The sequence below is a fragment of the Bos grunniens genome, chromosome 3 (genome assembly GCF_055505025.1).
Source record: "Bos grunniens cultivar Pamir isolate PY7600 chromosome 3, Bosgru_T2T1.0, whole genome shotgun sequence".
NCBI lineage: Eukaryota > Metazoa > Chordata > Mammalia > Artiodactyla > Bovidae > Bos > Bos grunniens.
In genome coordinates, this window is record NC_141167.1 from 88,806,938 (window position 1) to 88,826,326 (window position 19,389).

The following is a 19,389-nucleotide window of genomic DNA, read 5'->3' on the forward strand; positions in this document are numbered from 1 at the left end:
TACACCATATTAACAAATTGAAAGATAGAAACCATATGATCATCTCAGTAGATGCAGAGAACAATTTTTCACAAAATTTGACATGCATTTATGATTTTAAAAAACTCCCCAAGAAATCAGCATAGAAGGAACCTACCTCAACATAACAAAGGCCATATATGACAAACCCATAGCAAACATTATTCTCAATGGTGAAAAACTGAAAGCATTTCCTCTAAGATTAGGAACAAGACAAGGATGCCACTATTATCCAGTATAGTTCTAGAAGTCCTAGCCATGGCAATCAGAGAAGAAAAAGAATTAAAGAATGCAGATTTAAAAAGAAGAAATAAAATTCTCACTGTTTGCAGATGACATGATACTCTACATAGAAAATCCTAAATGTGCCACCAGAAAATTACTAGAGCTAAACAGTGAATTTAATAAAGTAGCAGAATATAAAACTAATATACAGATATCTCATGCATTCCTAGACACTAAAAATGAAAAATCAGAAAGAGTTCCATTCATCATTGCAACAAAAAGAATAAAATTTCTAAGCCTAAGGACTTCCCTTGTGGCTCAGCTGGTAAAGAATCTTCCTGCAGTGCAGGAGACCTGGGCTTGATCTCTGGGTTGGGAAGATCCCCTGGAGAAGGGAAAGGCTACCCACTCCAGTGTTCTGGCCTGGAGAATTCCGTGAGCTGTATAGTCCATGGGGTTGCAAAGAGTCGGACACAACTGAGTTACTTTCATTTCACTTCCTAAGCATAAACTTACCTAAAGAGACAAAAGATCTGTATGCAAAAAACTATAAGACACAGATGAAAGAAATCAAAGATAACACGAACAAATGGAGAGATATATCATGTTCTTGGATTGGAAGAATCAATATTGTGAAAATGACTATACTACCCAAAGCAATCTACAGATTCAATGACATCTCTATCAAATTACCAATGGCATTTTCCACAGAACTAGAAAAAAAATGTACAATTTGTATGGAAACAAAAAATACCATGAATAGCCAAAGCAATCTTGAGAAAGAAAAACGGAGCTGGAGGAAACAAGCTTCCTGACTTTGGACTATACTATGAAGCTACAGTCATCAAGATGGTATGGCACAAAACAGAAATATAGACCTATGGAACAAGATGGAAAGCCTAGAGATAAACCCACGCACCTATGTGCACCTTATCTTTGACAAAGGAAGCAAGAATATACAATGGAGAAAAGACAGCCTCGTATATAACTGGTGCTGGGAAAACTGGACAGCTACATGTAAATGAATTTAGAACACTTCCTAACACCATATACAAAAATAAACTCAAAAAGGATTAAAGACTTAAATGTAAGGCCAGAAACTATAAAGCTCTTACAGGAAAACATAAGTAGTACTCTTTTTGACATAAATCACAGCAAGATCCTCTTTGATCCACCTCCTAGAGTAATGGAAATAAAAACAAAAGTAAACACATGGGACCTGAGTAAACTTAAACCTTTTGCAGAGCAAAAGAAACTATAAATAAGATGAAAAGACAACCCTCAGAATGGGAGAAAATAATCACAAATGAAGCAACTGACAAACGATTAATCTCCAAAAAATATAAGCAGCTCATAGAGCTCAATAAAGAAAAACAAACAACCCAATCAAAAAATGAGCAGAAGACCTAAACAGACCTTTCTCCAAAGAAGACATGTAGATAGCCATTAAACACATGAAAAAATGCTCAACATCACTCATTATTAGAGAAATGCAAATTGAAACTATAATAAGATATCACCTCACACCGAACAGAATGGCCATCATCAAAAAAAAAAAAAAAAAAAAAAGCTAAAAACAATAAATGCTGGAGAGGATGTGGAGAAAAAGGAACCCTCCTGAGATGGCTGGATGGCATTACTGACTCGATGGATGTGAGTTTGAGTGAACTCTGGGAGTTGGTGATGGACAGGGAGGCCTGGCGTACTGCAATTCATGGGGTCGCAAAGAGTCGGACAGGACTGAGTGACTGAACTGAACTGAACTTGCACTGTTGGTGGGAATGTAAATTAATCCAGCCACTATGGAGAACAGTATGGAGATTCCTTAAAATGCTAGGAATAGAACTAACATATGACCCAGCAATCCCATTTCTGAGCACATACCCTGAGAAAAGCAAAATTCAAAAGACACATGTACCCCAACATTCATTGCAGCAGTATTTACAATAGCCAGGACATGGAGGCAACCTAGATGTCCATCAACAGATGAATGGATAAAGATGATGTGGTACATATATACAATGGAATATTACTCACACATAAAAACAAATTTGAGTCAGTGGAAGTGAGGTGAGTGAACCTAGAGTCTGTTATGCAGAGTGAAGTAAGTCAGAAAGAGAAAAATAAATATTGTACCTTAATGCATATATATGCAATCTAGAAAAATAGTACTGATGAACCTATTTGCAGGGAAGGAATGTAGATGCAGAGATAGAAAACAGACTTCTGGACACAGTGCGGAAAGAGAGGGTAGGACAAATTGAAAAATGTGGCATTAACATGTATACACTATCATGTGTAAAGTAGATAGATAGTGAGGATCTGTTGTATAACACAGGGAGCACAGCCTGGTGCTCTGTGACAACCTAGAAGGCTGAGATAGGAGGGGGTAGGGAGGCTCAAGAGGGAGGAGATATATATATATATATATATATAAAATCAACCATAATTATATATACAGACAAATATACCTATATAAATATATATTTAAAATATATAATTTTATAAAATTATAAAAAAATATATATTTAAACTCTATATAAATATATCTATATATCTATCTATATAAATATATCTATCTATGTAATTATGGCTGATTTGCATTATTGTATGGCAGAAACCAATAAAGCATTGTAAAGTAATTGTCCCCCAGTTAAAAAAAAAAGTAATTTCCTTACTCTGAAAAAGATAGTCTCAAAAATCTACTGCAATCATCTGAGATTTGGAGCAGAACAAGTGCCTGATAACATCAGTATTTTCTATGTTGTACCAAAAGTTGTAGCTATTACAAAAAGGCAAAGAGAGAGAGAGGAAGAATAGAAAGAGAGTAAATTTATATCAAAGTGTATATAAAAAATAAAGGAACAATTTGTCATAGTTGATATAATTATGTATATAGAAAATCCAAAAGAATAAACAGATAAATCATTAGAATTTAAAAATGAGCTTGCCAAAATTTCTGTACAAGTAAATATACAAAAATTAACTGCATATTTATATATCAGCAGCAAACAAAACAATAGTATATTATTACTTTGAAATACCATAAACATATTAAACACCTATGAATAAATCTTTTAAAATATTTATTATTTTAATATGCAGAAATCATACTCATGATCAATTCAATAAAAATTCCAACTCTGTGTATATATCTGCACACACATATGTGGACCTTAACAATCCGATCCTAAAATTTCTACAAATATGTAAATGGCAAAGAATAACTGAGGCACTATTAAAGAAGAGATACAAGGTGGAAGAATTTGATTTATTGGATGTCAAGATTTATCATAAATCTACTGTCAATAAGGCTGTCATATTGGCTCCTAAATAGAGAAATAGACTAAAGGAACCAGAGAAAGAACTTAGAAACACACACACATACACACACAGACATATTTTGAAACTTGAATTAAGACAAAGATTGTGGAGGCGGGAAAAATGACAACATATAGGAACCTGGTTTCCCCTTTCCTTGACAGAGATCAACAGTTAGACAGCTATCCACAAATAAAACAACTCTAGAGGATCTCTAGAGCCTACTTAAGAGGTCTTAGTAATAGAAGAAAAAGTCCCAGAATAATTACACAAGAAGAGAAAGAAGACAGCTTCATTTTCGTCTTGATCATCCCATTCCACAAGTCAGCATTGTTCAGCACCAAGAACTAATCTAGCTAGAAAGACTTGCTCTCACAATGAAAGGAAGAATGGGATGAATGACCAGATGCTCCAGTCTCTCAGGACGCTATGCAAAGATCTTACTTTGGTTTCATCCTACCCAGACTGGCAAAGCTAAGACATACAAGGCTGGCTAGAAACAAGGAAGAAAAGCAGAGGCCATTATTAGCAGATGCACGGTGGGAGTGAGTACAGTTCAGAAAGACCTGCTCTACAGACAAACTAAGAACTTTTCACCACTGACAAAGCAATGGCCAACACAGCCACTATAGACCCCCTGCATATTTCACCAGCTTCTCCCCCATAGGTATACATACTTGCTGATGCCAGCTGCCTGGGTCCCTCCTCACTTTCTCCCCTCCTTGCCTTTGCTGGACCCTAGGAACCACACCATCAACCATCCAAGGCCCCTGTGGCTCCTTTATTGCAAGACTTCAGCCAGGATTTCCCCAGCTGACCCTCACCTTTGTGCTCATAGGAATGCTCTGGGCTAGCCTGTCCAGCTGTTCACCTGCACCCACTGGCTTGTCACTGGCCTCCACTACAGCATGCATGCCCAGGGAGAAAGTGTGTAGTCACAGGTTAACACACCAATAGCCAAGATGCCCATAGCTGCTTGTGGGCCCAGATCAGTCCTTGTCTTCTGTCATTGGCTGGTATCCTTGTGCCTACATATAGCTAGTTCTTCCAACTGTGCATCTGCATGCCCCAGCTTGCACCCTATCATTGTTTTCACTGCAGTGTGTGCACCCAGGGAGAGAGTGTGCAGCCACAGGAAGAGAATGCTCACAGCCAGGACCTCTGAAGTTGCCTTTGTTGGTCATTGCCCTTACCACCTGCTCTGGCCCTCATCATGTGTGTGTGTCTGAAAATGGCCTGTGCAACTACTAGGAATCTGCATCAGACTGCCGCAGCCAAAATATATGCATACCACTGGCCACCACTACTGCTTGCTCTGGTACCTAGCTACTGGACTTGGAGGTGCTACTGAGGACCCCACAGGTGCTGTAGCCCTTGTGGACCATTTGCAGTGCTTACCAAGAACCACAGAGTGGATGCTGTGGACTCCAGTGACTTGAGCTAAAAAGACATCACATCCCCCAGGACCCAAGGCCACGACACAGCCCCACATGTGGCACCCTGTAGCATTAACGTTGTGAACCTGCATGTCCCCAACTATAGGTAAAAGGCTTTCCTTAAAGTCAGTCCATAAAGTCTGGAAGAAATGACTCCTTTTTCAAATGCATGAAAATGTACACAAGATTATAGAGATCATGAAGAATCAGAGAAATATGACTCCACCAAAGGAATACAGTAAACCTCCAGTAATTGGTCCCAAAGAAATGGAAATCTAGGAATTGCCCACAAAGAATTCAAAATAATCACTCTAAAGATGCAGAGAACTACAAGAGACCATAGATAAACAATTTAATAATATTGAGAAAACAATAAAGAACAAATGAGAAGTTCAACAAAGAAGTAGAAAACATTAAGAAGAAACTCTGGTGATCATTTTGTAATGTACAGAAATATCAAATCACTGTTATTCACCAGAAACTAATATAGTGGCTTAGGTTAATTACAGTTCAAAAACAAACAAATGAACTTGTAGAAAAAAAATATCAGATTTGTGGTTACAGAGGAGGAGAGTCAGGGAAGGAAGAATTGGATGAAGATAATCAAAAAGAACAAACTTCGAGTTGTAAGATAAGTAAGTACTAGGGGTGTAATGCACAACCTGATTAATAAAATCAACACAACTGAAGTTATATATAAAAGTTGTTAAGAGAGTAAATACCAGTAGGGCCTACATGGGGGCTCATTGTTAAAATGGCTCATTATGTTGACCTCATAAACAAAGAATGAAGTCACGGTGACCCTCGAGACTGATCACATTACCCAGGCGACTTTCTGTTTTCCCTGCTGGTGCCTACTTTCTCAAGGCTACGCCACCACCATATTCCAGACCTCAGCCTATGTGACCACAGGACTCTAGCTGCAGACTGAAAATTGACCACCCCCTCAGAGAACTTTCCACTGGCAGGGTATAAGAAGGATCCTGTCAGAGAGGGAGGACACTGGTTCTTCTCAAAGGTCAGTCACCCTCTCGTTTTCCCTTTAATAAATTTTCTTTTCTTGCCTGACAACCTGGCTCACTCTCTTTTTCTCTACACTTGTCTTATATTCTGGTGCCAAAACCCAGGAGGGAAGATCCACCGCGACTGGGTGGGCTCCTCTTACGAGCCCACACCCGGTGGCCCCCTTCCTTGGACCTTGCAGAGAAACTGAGACGATCTCCCCAGGATGGGACTCTCCACTTGCCTTGCTGGACTGACATCCACACACCGGCCCACATTTCATCCATTGGTTACAAGGGTGAGTGAAATCGATCCTCTCCTTGTTTTCAAGTCCTAGCGCTACGTAGGAGGATCCCATGGCCCTCAGGCCCTTGGCCTTGTGCCTCAGTCTGACTTTAAAATAGGGGATGCCAGTTTCAAAGCAGACTATTATTACTCTCTGAGAAGATCCTGAGAATGGGGACGCCTTTTCTCTTGGGCCTTTCTCCTCGCTTTCCCTTGCCCTTGTCTACTCTTCCTATTTGGTCACAATGGGAAATCTCAATCCCAGCCCTCAAAACCCACTCCTTTAGGATGCCATCTCTGAAACCTAAAAGCCTTGGGTTTCCAAGGGGAGATTAGACCAAAAAGACTTATTTACTATTCTAACACTGTCTGGCCACAATACAGACTTGATAATAGGTCCCAATGGTCAGAAAATGGAACTCTCGAGTATAATACTCTACGGGACCTTGATAACTTCTGCGGCCGCAACAGCAAGTGCTCAGAAATCCCTTATATTCAGGCTTTCTTCACTCTCAACCCTCTGTCTGTGACTCCTGTCCTACTTCTCAAACACTCTTAGCCTACTCTGGGCCACATCTTCCTAATACAATGTCTCCCCACCCCCACCCCTGATCCCTGTTCAGACTTTGCTTCTTCCTCCTTTGACCCTTCTGATCACAGCCCACCTCTTATAGCTCCCACTCCTGTTGCAGCCACATCAGATCCAGTTCCACAACCTCCACTTTACACCCCCTCCTCCCTCCCTCCTTCTCAAGTGCAGACCACTGCCACTGCTCCCAACCCTCCTCCCTTGCCTGTTCCAGAGGCAAGCTCTGAGACCTCAGCCTCACCCTCTACCCTGAGGGTCCCAAGGCTCTACCCCAACCTCCCTAGGTATCCTCCGTATACTCAGTCCCAAATAACTTTAAAGCAGGACCCTGCTCCTTTCCCTGCTCCACTCCTCCCTTTATGGGAAGTAGCTGGAACAGAAGGCATTGTTTGGATTCTCTGATCTATCTCAAATTGAAAAGCGTCTTCACTTCTTCTCCTCAGACCCTGATAATTATCTAAAAGAATTTAAATATCTTATCCATTCTTATGACATGACCTGGCCTGATATTTACATCATACTTTCCTCCACCCTCCTCCCAGAAGAGAAGAATCAAGTATGGCAAGCCTCTCAGCACATGCTGATGAGATACACAGGACTGACAACACTAAGCTCGTAGGGGCCACGGCTGTCCCCAGAGATGATCCCAACTGGGATTATCAGGCAGGAAGACTTGGACGAGCAGCCTATAATCACATGGTTTCTTGCCTCAGTTTGGGCCTTCAAAAGGCAGGACATAAAGCTGTCAACTTTGATAAGCTTCAGGAAATAGCTCCAAGACTAGTCGAAAAACTGGCACAATTTCTAGCCAGGTTAACAGAGGTCCTACAAAAATACACAAAATTAGACCCCACTTCAACAGAGGGTACCATTGTCCTCAACACCCATTTTATCTCCTTATCTTCCCCAAACATCCAAAAGAAACTAAAAAAGGCAGGAAAAGACCCTCAAGCCCATCCATGAGACCTTTTAAATTTGGCTTTTAAAAATTTCAATAACTAGGAAGAGCAGGCAGAGCTAGAGAAGGCCCAAGGAGATCAGGCCCAACACCACCTTTTAGCCAACGCCCCACATGGCTCCAAACCTCCATCAAGCAACAAACAGGAAGCTGCCACCTGGGCCCTGCTTCATATGTGCCAAAGAAGGCCACTGGGCCTGCTCATACTTAAAGCCAAGGCCAGACCCGTGTCCCCTCTGTGGCATAAAAAGACAGGTCAACTGCCCAAACCCCCTCTAGGAATCTAGACATCCTTTCCTGGTCCCAAGCAGGAGTCCTCAGATCCAGCTCTTCCCAGCCTCCTTGGACTTTGCTGATGAAGATTGAAGGTGCCCAGGGCCCCAGGCCCCGACTCTCATCACCTGTATGGAGCCCAGGGTAACTCTCACAGTGGCAGGTAAGCTGATCTCTTTTCTCATCAACATGGGGGCCACTTACTCTGCTATGCCTGCCTACTTTGGAAAAACCAAGGTCTCTCAGGCCTCTGTTATGGGGGTTGATGGTTTACTATCTACACCACGAATAACTGAGCCTCTACCTTGCACACTTCAAGGTACCCCATTTTCCCATTCTTTTCTTGTACTCCCCAAATGCCCCACTCCTATTCTTGGGAAAGACTTTCTCTCAAAATTCAAAGCTTCTGTTACTATTCCAAGTCCACCTTCCAACCTAGCCTGGTTACTGCTCCTCAACCCTACCTCCTCTTCTCCCCTCCACCATTTCCTTCCTCATCCAGAAACTCCATAGTTTAGTATACAGACAACCCATCTGTCACCTCTCACCATGCTCCAATTCATATCTATCTCAAAGACCCTACAAATTCCCCAATCAACCACAGTACCCTATCTCCCCAAAATGTCAACAGGCATTAAAACTTATCATCACTAAACTCCTACATCAGGGTCTCTTGTGCCCAAGCCACTCTCCCTGTAACACCCCTATCTTACCTGTGAAAAAGCCAAATGGCTCCTATCACCTGGTCCAGGACTGAGATTTATCAATGCGGCTATTATCCCCATAGACCTGGTAGTCCCTAATCCCTATACTCTCCTCTCTCTCATTCCCTCCTCCACTACCCACTGCACCATTCTAGACCTCAAGGACACCTTCTTTACCATCCCTTTACACATACACTCTCAAGACCCTTTTGCCTTTACCTGGATTGATCCAGACAATTATTCCTCCCAACAGCTGACATGGACAGTCCTCCCACAAGGCTTTTGTGATAGCCCTCATTTCTTTGGTCGAGCTCTAGCATCAGACCTAACCTCTCTTGACCTTATTTCAAGTACTGTCCTCCAATACATGGATGATTTCCTCCTTTGTTGTCCTTCGTTTACACTCTCTCAACAACACACTATACAACTCCTCAATTTTCTATCCTATTGAGTATCTCCTACCAAGGTTCAGCTCTCTCTCCCTAGAGTCACATGTCTTGGAGTCCCTTTTAACACCAATGAAAAGATATATTACTACCAAAAGAAAGTCCTTTATATCCAATTTATACCCAGTCCTACCACTCCCTACATCAAAAACAGAGATCCTGTCCTTCTTAGAGTTAACTGGATAGCTAAGCCTCTGGATTCCCAATTTTGCCTTACAGCAGTAAAAACAACCCATATATTAAGCCACCCAAGGAGATCTTTCAGAATCCCTAGTTCAGCCTTTAACACCCTTAAGCAAACCATTCTTTCAGCCTCAGCTCTAACATTTCCTGAACTTTCTCTCCCCTTTATACTCTATATTACTGAGAAACACAAAATTGCCACAGGAGTTTTGAAAAAAAATTAGGGCCCCTCCTTTACCCCTGTCTCTTATCTATCAAAACAACTAGATACCACAATTCAAGGATGGCCAGCCTGCCTATGTGCTTTGCCAGCAGCTGCACTGCTTGCTCAGGAAAGTAAGAAACTTACCTTTGGAGCACCCACTTTCATTCATTCACCACATGACTTAAGGATTTACTCTCTCACAAATCCATGACCCTCTATCCCCTTCACACATCCAACTAATTCATGTCATCCAAGTTTCCCTTTGAACACTGTCCTACTCTCAACCCCACAACCCTTATCCCTAATTCTTTTGAGCCTCCCATCCATACCTGTAAAGAGGCATTAGAAGACCTGATGCCCCATGTCTCCCACATTTCCTCAATCCCTTTGAATAACCCTGACTTTACTTGGTGTATTTATGGCAGCTCCTTTACAACAACAGAAGGAAAAAAGGTAGCTGGATATGCAATTTTTGCTGACAGTGGAATTATTGAATCACAGCCTCTCCCTCTGGGAACCTCATTCCCAAAGGCAAATCTTGTTGCACTAACTAGAGCACTTACTCTTGCAGCTAAAAAGAGAGCAAACATATAAACTGATTCTAAATATATTTTCCACATCATACACTCACATGCTGCCATCTGGAAGGAACAAGGGCCCCTATCTACCAAAGGCTCTTCCATAACTAATGCCCCACTTATACTCCAACTGTTAAATGCAGCTAACATGCCAACTGAAGTAGGCATCATACATTGCCGAGGTCACCAAGAAGCCTCAGACCCCTGGTGTTGCCCCATGAAATGGGGCAACAATGCTGCAGACGGGAAAGCAAAACAAGCCTCACTCTAATCACTGGTCACAGCTCAACAACTCATAGCATTCCCCAGCATAAAGCCCCTTTTCCTCCCTGAAGAAAAAACACAATTACTACAAGAAGGAGCACAACCACAAGGAGACTGGTTACAAAAACAGGGCTGCTATGTCCTTCCCCAATCTCAGGCCACACAGATTCTTATGGACATTCACCAATGCCCTACAAAAAGGCACTAAACCTCTTTATTACCTCTTTAGGCCTCTTATCACCTATCCTAACCTTCTTTCTCATCTGCAAAAAATCACGCACTCTTGTGTTACCTTCTCGTAAGTCTCACTGCAGGGAGCCCTACAGCCTATTCACTCATTTCCAACACAAGGCTTGAGGGCATATCCCAGGAGAGGACTGGCAAATAGACTTCACTCACATGCCTCCAACATGAAAAATGAAACTCCAGCTCACTCTAGTAGACACTTTCTCAGGGTAGATTGAGGTTTCTCCTAATAGATCAGAAACCTCCTCAGAGGTAATACAGTTTCTCATATAAGAAATCATCCTTCGCTTTGGCTTCCCATTCATTCTCCAATCTGACAATGGGCCAACTTTTATCTCCCAAATCACTCAACAAGTAGCCCAATCCCTTGGCATAACCTGGAAACTACATATTCCTTACAGACTCCAATCATTGGGAAAAGTAGAAAAGGCAAATTCTATTCTCAAAACACACCTAACCAAACTATCTCTAGAACTACAAAGGTCATGGACCAAACTTCTTGCCATGGCTTTGACTCACATTAGGACTACTTTCGGAGAAGGCAATGGCAACCCACTCCAGTGTTCTTGCCTGGAGAATCTCAGGGATGGGGGAGCCTGGTGGGCTGCCATCTATGGGGTCACACAGAGTCGGACATGACTGAAGTGACTTAACAGCAGCAGGACTACTTCACGAGAGCCCTGTCTTTCCTCAGTCCTTTTAAGCTCATGCACGGACCTCCTTTTCTCTTAGGTCAATTACCTACTGAGAGCCCCTTGCTGGGAGATTATCTTCCTGCCCTTAACCTAGAGATCAAGTCCTACTTAAGACCTTACACCATAGGGATCTTCTGCCTTGATGGACTGGTCCATTTGAGCTCATTTTAACCACACCACCAGCTGCTAAACTGACTGGTCACTCATCTTGGTTTCATATCTCTGGATTAAAATGGGTCCCAGGAGACTCTCCATCCCCACCAGGAAACATTCCCTGTGTGGACACTCCTTGCTACTTCAGCACTGTTCTGGGACCCATCAGGCTTCAGTTGGTTCAAAATCTCAAGGAAACAGAATAGCCAAAAACAAATATCAATAAGTAAAACAAAATCAGATGTACTGGTCACTAATTGGACTAGGATTTCTTCTACTTACCCTATTTGCAATAGGACTTTACTCTGTGTCTCCCCCTGAGTGGACTATCATTCAAAAGCTTTCCCTCTGTTTTACCTATTTCTTCATAGTTCTTGTCCCTTTGGGCCTCCTCTTACTGTGATTAGCTTAGATGAACTCATTATCCACTTTCCTTCACATAGTGTCACAAGCTCTTGCCTTTCCAGGAAGCTCTCTCATCACTAATTTCCCTTCATGCCTAAACTTTATAACTTATCTTTGGCTCCAGGGAGATTTAATAGATTTCACACCAATTCAAATTTATTTCTACACTTGGGTTCTTATCCTTATTGGTTCTCTACCTAGACATGAGACACACCACCTGGTGTCACACCATGATTTTACTCTTGCTTCTTTTCCTTTTACAGCCCAAACTTCACATTCATACACTGCCTATATCTCACCCTGCCTCAAACCTTGCCTACCTATTCAGAACTCTAAATCTAACCCATCATTTACTCAATACCTCAAACTTGACCCTGGCCAGTAACTGTTGGATCTGCTTGTCCATATCCTTGCCTGGAGGATTGGCAATCACCATTTCCACAGATCAATGGACTCAGGCAAACACTTCTTTTTATCACACATACAGAGGAGAATATCTTTTTATCATACATATGTTATTTATATTCAATTGATCAAATTCATAATACCAACAAGATATTGACTCCCCTCCTTACATATCTCACTTCTACTCTTAAAGGACCACCTATAAGAGGACCCATCACCTCTGATGTTCGTCTACAACAAGAGGCTCCTTTCTGTTTTTCTAGACAAAACTCTATAAACAATTCTTACCCCCAACTAGGAACTATGCCACTGCATCTCTGTAATTATACTTCATACCTTCCCTTCAGGTGATCTGTCTACAACATCTCAGGAACTGCAGGACATTCTCTTACTTTCTTGGGGAGACTCCCTTCCACGTGTGGTATGAATACTCCTCTTGTAGGGGCTACACTGGTGAGTTCACTGTCAGTCTCAGAAACTACTAACAAGTTGCCAGAAAGACTCCTATTTACTATTGATGTCAGCTGTTGTCTTCTTACTCCTGGAATATTTTTGTTATGTAGAACTATCACCTACTTATGTCTTCCCACTAATTGGACAGGAAGATGCACCATGGTATATCTAGCCCCAGATATTTCCATCGCTCCTAACAATCAAACCCTCTCTATCCCACTAATTCATAACTGACCCAAACGGGCAATTCAATTCATTCCTCTATTAATCAGTTTAGGAATAGTGGCTGGGATTGGAACAGGGACCATGGGACTCACAACCTCTTTAAATTACTACTGAAGCCTTTCTAAAGATCCCACCGAGAGCCTAGAAGAAATAGCTACTAGCCTTATCACTGTCCAGAACCAGCTAGATTCCCTGGCAGCCATGGTCCTCCAAAACAGAAGGTAATTAGACCTTCTAATGGTAGAAAAAGGGGGCCTATGTCTATTTTTGGAGGAAGCTTGCTGCTTCTACAACCAACAAATCAGGCATTGTAAAAGAAGCAGCAAGAAATCTGACAAACAGGTCCTTGAGGATACATCAACACCTCAGTAACTCATGGGAACACTGGCTAAACAATTGAAATTGGATACCCTGGGTCCTACATTTTCTAGGCCCTCTCCTTCTACTTGCCTTTATTCTAACTTTCAGCCCATGTTTAATGCTTATTTTTCCAAAATTTCTTCAGGACCATTTATGAGCCTTCACCAACCAAACTATCTATGAGCTACTTCTAACTCACTCAAATTATCAAAAGCTTTGACCTCACACAAATCCCCTTGACCTACATTTTGGCCTTTTCTTTTCTCACTCCTGCAATGCCACTGTTCTACAGGAAACAGTTACGGAAGACTGAACTTTGGCCCTTATCCTAAATCAAAAAGTCTGTGAGATAGGGCCTATTTGGGGGTTCATTGTTAAAATGGCTCATTATGTTGACCTCACAAACAAAGAATGAAGTCACAGTGACCTTTGAGACTGATCACATTGCCCAAGCGACATTCTGTTTTCCTGCTGGCACCTATTTTCTCAAGGCTATGTGACCACTAGATTCCAGACTTCAGTCTATGTGACTGCAAGACTCCAGCTGCAGGCTAAAAATTAACCACCCCCTCAGAGAATTTTCCATTGGCGGGGTATAAGAAGGACCCTGTCAAAAAGGGAGGACACTGGTTCTTCTCAAGGGCCAGTCACTTTCTTGTTTGCCCTTTAATAAATTTCCTTTTCTTGCCTGTCTGCTCAGTTCACTTTCTTTTTCTCTGCACTCACCTTACAAATACCAACAGTTATAAGACAAGGAAAGTTTTTTTTCTTTCATTTTATTTTATGTCTATACGAGATGATGGATGTTGATTAAATCTATTACGATAATCATTTCATGATGTATGTAAGTCAAATCATACATTGCACACCGTAAACTTCTGCACTGCTGTATGTCAATTATACCTCAGTAAAACTATAAGAATAAAAGGAACCAAACAGAAATTTTGAAACTGAAGACTACAATGACTGAAATGAAAAAATTAATACAGAGCTTCAACAACAGATTTGAATAAACTGGTGAAAGAATCAATAATCTTAAAGACAAATCAATTGAAACCATACAATCAGAGAAACAAAAAATAAAAAGAATGAAAAGGAATGAAGAAACCAGTGGGACACTATCAAAAGAAATAATGTATGTATCAATGGAGTCCCAGAAGGAAAAGAGAGATAATGGGGTAGAATTTTTATATAAGCAAATGATGGTATGCTGCTGCTGCTGTTGCTAAGTCACTTCAGTCATGTCCGACTCTGTGCGATCCTATAGACCGCAGCCCACCAGACTCCTCCGTCCCTGGGGATTCTCCAGGCAAGAACACTGGAGTGGGTTGCCATTTCCTTTTTCAATGCATGAAAGTGAAAAGTGAAACTGAAGTTGCTCAGTCGTGTCCGACTCTTCGAGACCCCATGGACTGCAGCCTGCCAGGCCCCTCCATCCATGGGAGTTTCCAGGCAAGAGAACTGGAGTGGGGTGCCATTGCCTTCTCCTAATGATGGTATAGAACATCCCAAACCTGGGGAGAGACATGGATATCCAATTTTGAAGCTAACTATTGTTGTTCAGTGATGAAGTTGATAAGTCACCTCAAAATGTCAATCCCAAGCAATATTATCCAAGACACATAATAATAAAACTGATTTAAATTAAGGCCTAAGAGACAATTTTAAAAGCAGCAAGAGGAAAATATTTGGTCCTATATGGGAACTGGTATAAGGCCATCAGTAGATTTCCTTGCAGGCCAGGAAAAATGGAATTGATATATTCAAAGTGCCACAAAAAAAAAAAAAAAAAAAAAAAGGAAAAGACACTGCCAACTAAGAACACTCAGCAAGGTTGTCCTTCAGAAACAAGAGAAAATAAAGATTTTCCCTAATAAACCAAAAGGGTTTCCTCACCATTAATCTTCTTTGCAAAAAATGCTGAGTGGAGTCCTTCAAGCTGAAACAAAATGATACTCATTAGTAACATGAGAACATATGAAAATGTACAACACACCAGTAAAGGCTAGCATATAGCCATTTTCAGAATACCATGTGTGCATGTGTGCTAAGATGCTTCAGTCATGTCTGACTCCCTGTGACCCTACAGACCATAGCCAGCCAGGCTCCTCTGTCCATGGATTCTCCAGGCAAGGATACTAGAGTGGTTTGCCATGTTGTCCTCTTGGGTATCTTCCCAACTCAGGCGAGAGATTGAACCTGTGTTTCTTACACTTCCTGGGTGGCAGGAGTGTTCTTTACCACTAGTGACACCCTGGAAGCCCTCAGAATACCATAATATTGAATTAATATGGTGTTACATATTAATTACTAATTATAACATAAAGGTTTAAGGAGGAAAGCATTAAAAGCAGCAATAGTTTCAACTGTTAATAGGTATGCAATACAAAAAGATGTAAATGGTGACATCAAAAACAGAGGGGGAGTAAAAGGATAGAGTTTACACAAACATAAATATAAACTATCAGTATACTTCTGAAAAATATTCTACTTTATCATTAATTTTTAAATGCAGATTAAATAGCAAACCTCTGACAAACTATAGTTTAAAATTACATATCTTCTGTAGGGCCCTATAGCTCAGGGGTTAGAGCACTGGTCTTGTAAAATTACATATCTTCTACTTAAATCCGATTAAAAAAAAGAATAGGGTGGCCCTAAGATGGCGGAGGAATAGAACGGGGAGACCACTTTCTCCCCCACAAATTCAATGAAAGAACATTTGAACGCTGAGCAAATTCCACCAAACAACTTCTGAATGCTGGCAGAGAACATCAGGCACCCAGAAAGGCATCCCATTGTCTTCGAAAGGAGGTAGGGGAAAAAATATAAAAGATAAAAAGAGAGACAAAAGAGGGACGGATGGAGATCTGTCCTGGGGAGTCTTAAAAAAGAGAAGAGTTTCCAAACACCAGGAAACACTCTCACTGGCGAATCTGTGGCGAGCCTTGGAACCTCAGAGGGCAACATAATCAGGAGGAAAAATAAATAAAAAATTAAACCCCACAGATTACGTGCCTAAGGCAACTCCCAGTGGAGAAGCAGCACAGATGCTTGCATCTGCCACTAGCAAGCAGGGGCTGGGCTGGGCAGGGAGGCACAGGCTGCATTGCTTAGGGTAAGGACCCGGCCTGAATGTCCCGAGGGCAATCTGAGGGAACCAATTTGAGATAGCAAACCAGACTGTGAGATAGCTATCCCACGAAAGCCCTAACCTAAGAGACATTATTTGCCAACAAAGGTCCGTCTAGCCAGTTCAGTTCAGTTCAGTTGCTCAGTCGTGTCCGACTCTTTGTGACCCCATGAATCGCAGCATGCCAGGCCTCCCTGTCCATCACCAACTCCCGGAGTTCACTCAGACTCACGTCCATCGAGTCAGTGATGCCATCCAGCCATCTCATCCTCTGCCGTCCCCTTCTCCTCCTGCCCCCAATCCCTCCCAGCATCAGATCTTTTCCAGTGAGTCAACTCTTAGCATAAGATGGCCATAGTACTGGAGTTTCAGCTTCAGCATCATTCCTTCCAAAGAAATCCCAGGGCTGATCTCCTTCAGAATGGACTGGTTGGATCTCCTTGCAGTCCAAGGGATTCTCAAGAGTCTTCTCCAACACCACAGTTCAAAAGCATCAATTCTTAGGCGCTTAGCTTCCTTCACAGTCCAACTCTCACATCCATACATGACCACAGGAAAAACCATAGCCTTGACTAGACCAAAATCACTGCAGATGGTGACTGCAGCCATGAAATTAAAAGACACTTACTCCTTGGAAGAAAAGTTATGACCAACCTAGATAGCATATTGAAAAGCAGAGACATTACTTTGCCAACAAAGGTCCGTCTAGACAACGCTATGGTTTTTCCAGTGGTCATGTATGGATGTGAGAGTTGGACTGAAGAAAGCTGAGCGCCGAAGAATTGATGCTTTTGAACTGTGGTGTTGGAGAAAACTCTTGAGAGTCCCTTGGACTGCAAGGAGATCCAACCAGTCCATTCTGAAGGAGATCAGCCCTGGGATTTCTTTGGAGGGAATGATGCTGAAGCTGAAACTCCAGTACTTTGGCCACCTCATGTGAAGAGTTGACTCATTGGAAAAGACTCTGATGCTGGGAGGGATTGGGGGCAGGAGGAGAAGGGGATGACAGAGGATGAGATGGCTGGATGGCATCACTGACTTGATGGACGTGAGTCTGAGTGAACTCTGGGAGTTGGTGATGGACAGGGAGGCCTGGCGTACTGCAATTCATGGGATTGCAAGGAGTCGGACACGACTGAGTGACTGAACTGAACTGAACTGAAGACACCACCAGGTCGGCTCACAGAACAAAGAACTGAGCAGAGCTAGCCGGCTGTGGACTGGCCCATCCCCCACTGGAGACAGGCAAGCGAGGGCAGCCAGAGCCAGAAGGGGGCAATCGCGGCCCTAGAGAGGCATCATCTACAAAACTGCAAGCAGGCTTTGTTGCTAACCAAGACTCCTTGGGATTCTGGATGATCGACATCCATCAGGAGGGTCGCAGCCAGAGATCAGCTCACCAGAAGAGACACACAGCACACCTGAGAAGGCGCTCCTGTTGTACATCCAGAAAACCGAGCGGCAGGGACAGGGGAGGCGATAAGTCACAGCTGGCCAAGCACCTGGTCACCTGAGCTGCTCGGACTGGGGAAGGGCACAAAACGCAGGCCCAATCAAGTCTGCACCTTTGTGGAGTACCTGAGAACCTGAACCTGAGCAGCTTTGACCTGGGAAGTGCACTCAACCCAGGACCGGCCTTAGACAGTTCCTGGTGGAGCAACCTAGAGCCTGAGCAGTGTAGACTGGGAAAGCACACACACCGTGAGCCGGGGCAAACCCAGTGTGGCCGAGACACTGGGAGCACTCCCCACAGATGCCAGTGATATTTGTTTGCAGTGCTCCTCCCTCCCCACAGCACACCTGAACAAGTGAGCCTAAAAAAAGTGACCACCACCACCCTCTTGTGTCAGGGTGGAAATTAGACACTGAAGAGACCAGCAAACAGAAAGAGGGAACAGCTTTGGAAGTGACAGTTGCAATAGATTAAAACCATGCAGTTAGTGCCAACTACATAGGAATGGGTCTACAGATCTTGAGAAGTGTAAGCCGGATCAAGTTACTATCTGAAAGTGAACTGACCACACGCTGTCCACAACAACACCACAGAAAGTCCTGTATTTATTTTTACTATTATCATTAAATTTTTTTAAATTAAAAAAATTAAGTTCTCTAATACTCCTTTAATTTTCATTTTAATAACTTATTACTACTTTGCAAAAAAAGACCCTATTTTTAAAGCAAACCTCACATATATATATATTTTATAACTTTTGTGACTTTGTTTTTTTCTTTAATATTGTATTTTTGAGAATCTAACCTCTACTCTAGATTTTTAATCTTTGCTTTTTGCTATTTGTTATCAATTTTTTACCTTTAAGAACCCAATTTCAGTACCCATTTTCACTTGAGAGTGAAATTACTGGCTAGATTGCTCTCTCCCTCTTTGGACTCTCCTTTTTCTCCACCAGGTCTCCTCTATCTCCTCCCTCCCCCTTCTCTTCTCTATACAACCCTTTGAATCTCTTTGTGTGTTCCGGGCTGTGGTGAATACTTAGGGAACTGATTACTGGCTGGATCTGTCTCTTTCCTTTTGATTCCCCCTTTTATCCTCCTGGCCACCTCTCTCTCCTTCCTACCTCTGCTTTTCTCTGTGTAACTCCATGAACACATATGACTGGGGAGAGCACATAGGGAAGTGATAACTGGCTAGTTTGCTCTTTCCTCTTTTGATTCCCCCTCTTCTTCTCCTGGTCACCTCTATCTCCCTCCTCCCTCTTCTTTTCTCCATGTAACCTTGTGAACCTCTCCAGGTGTTCCTCACTGTGGAGAAACTTTACATCATTAACGTAGATGTTTTATCATCAGTGCTGTATAGATGGAGACGTCT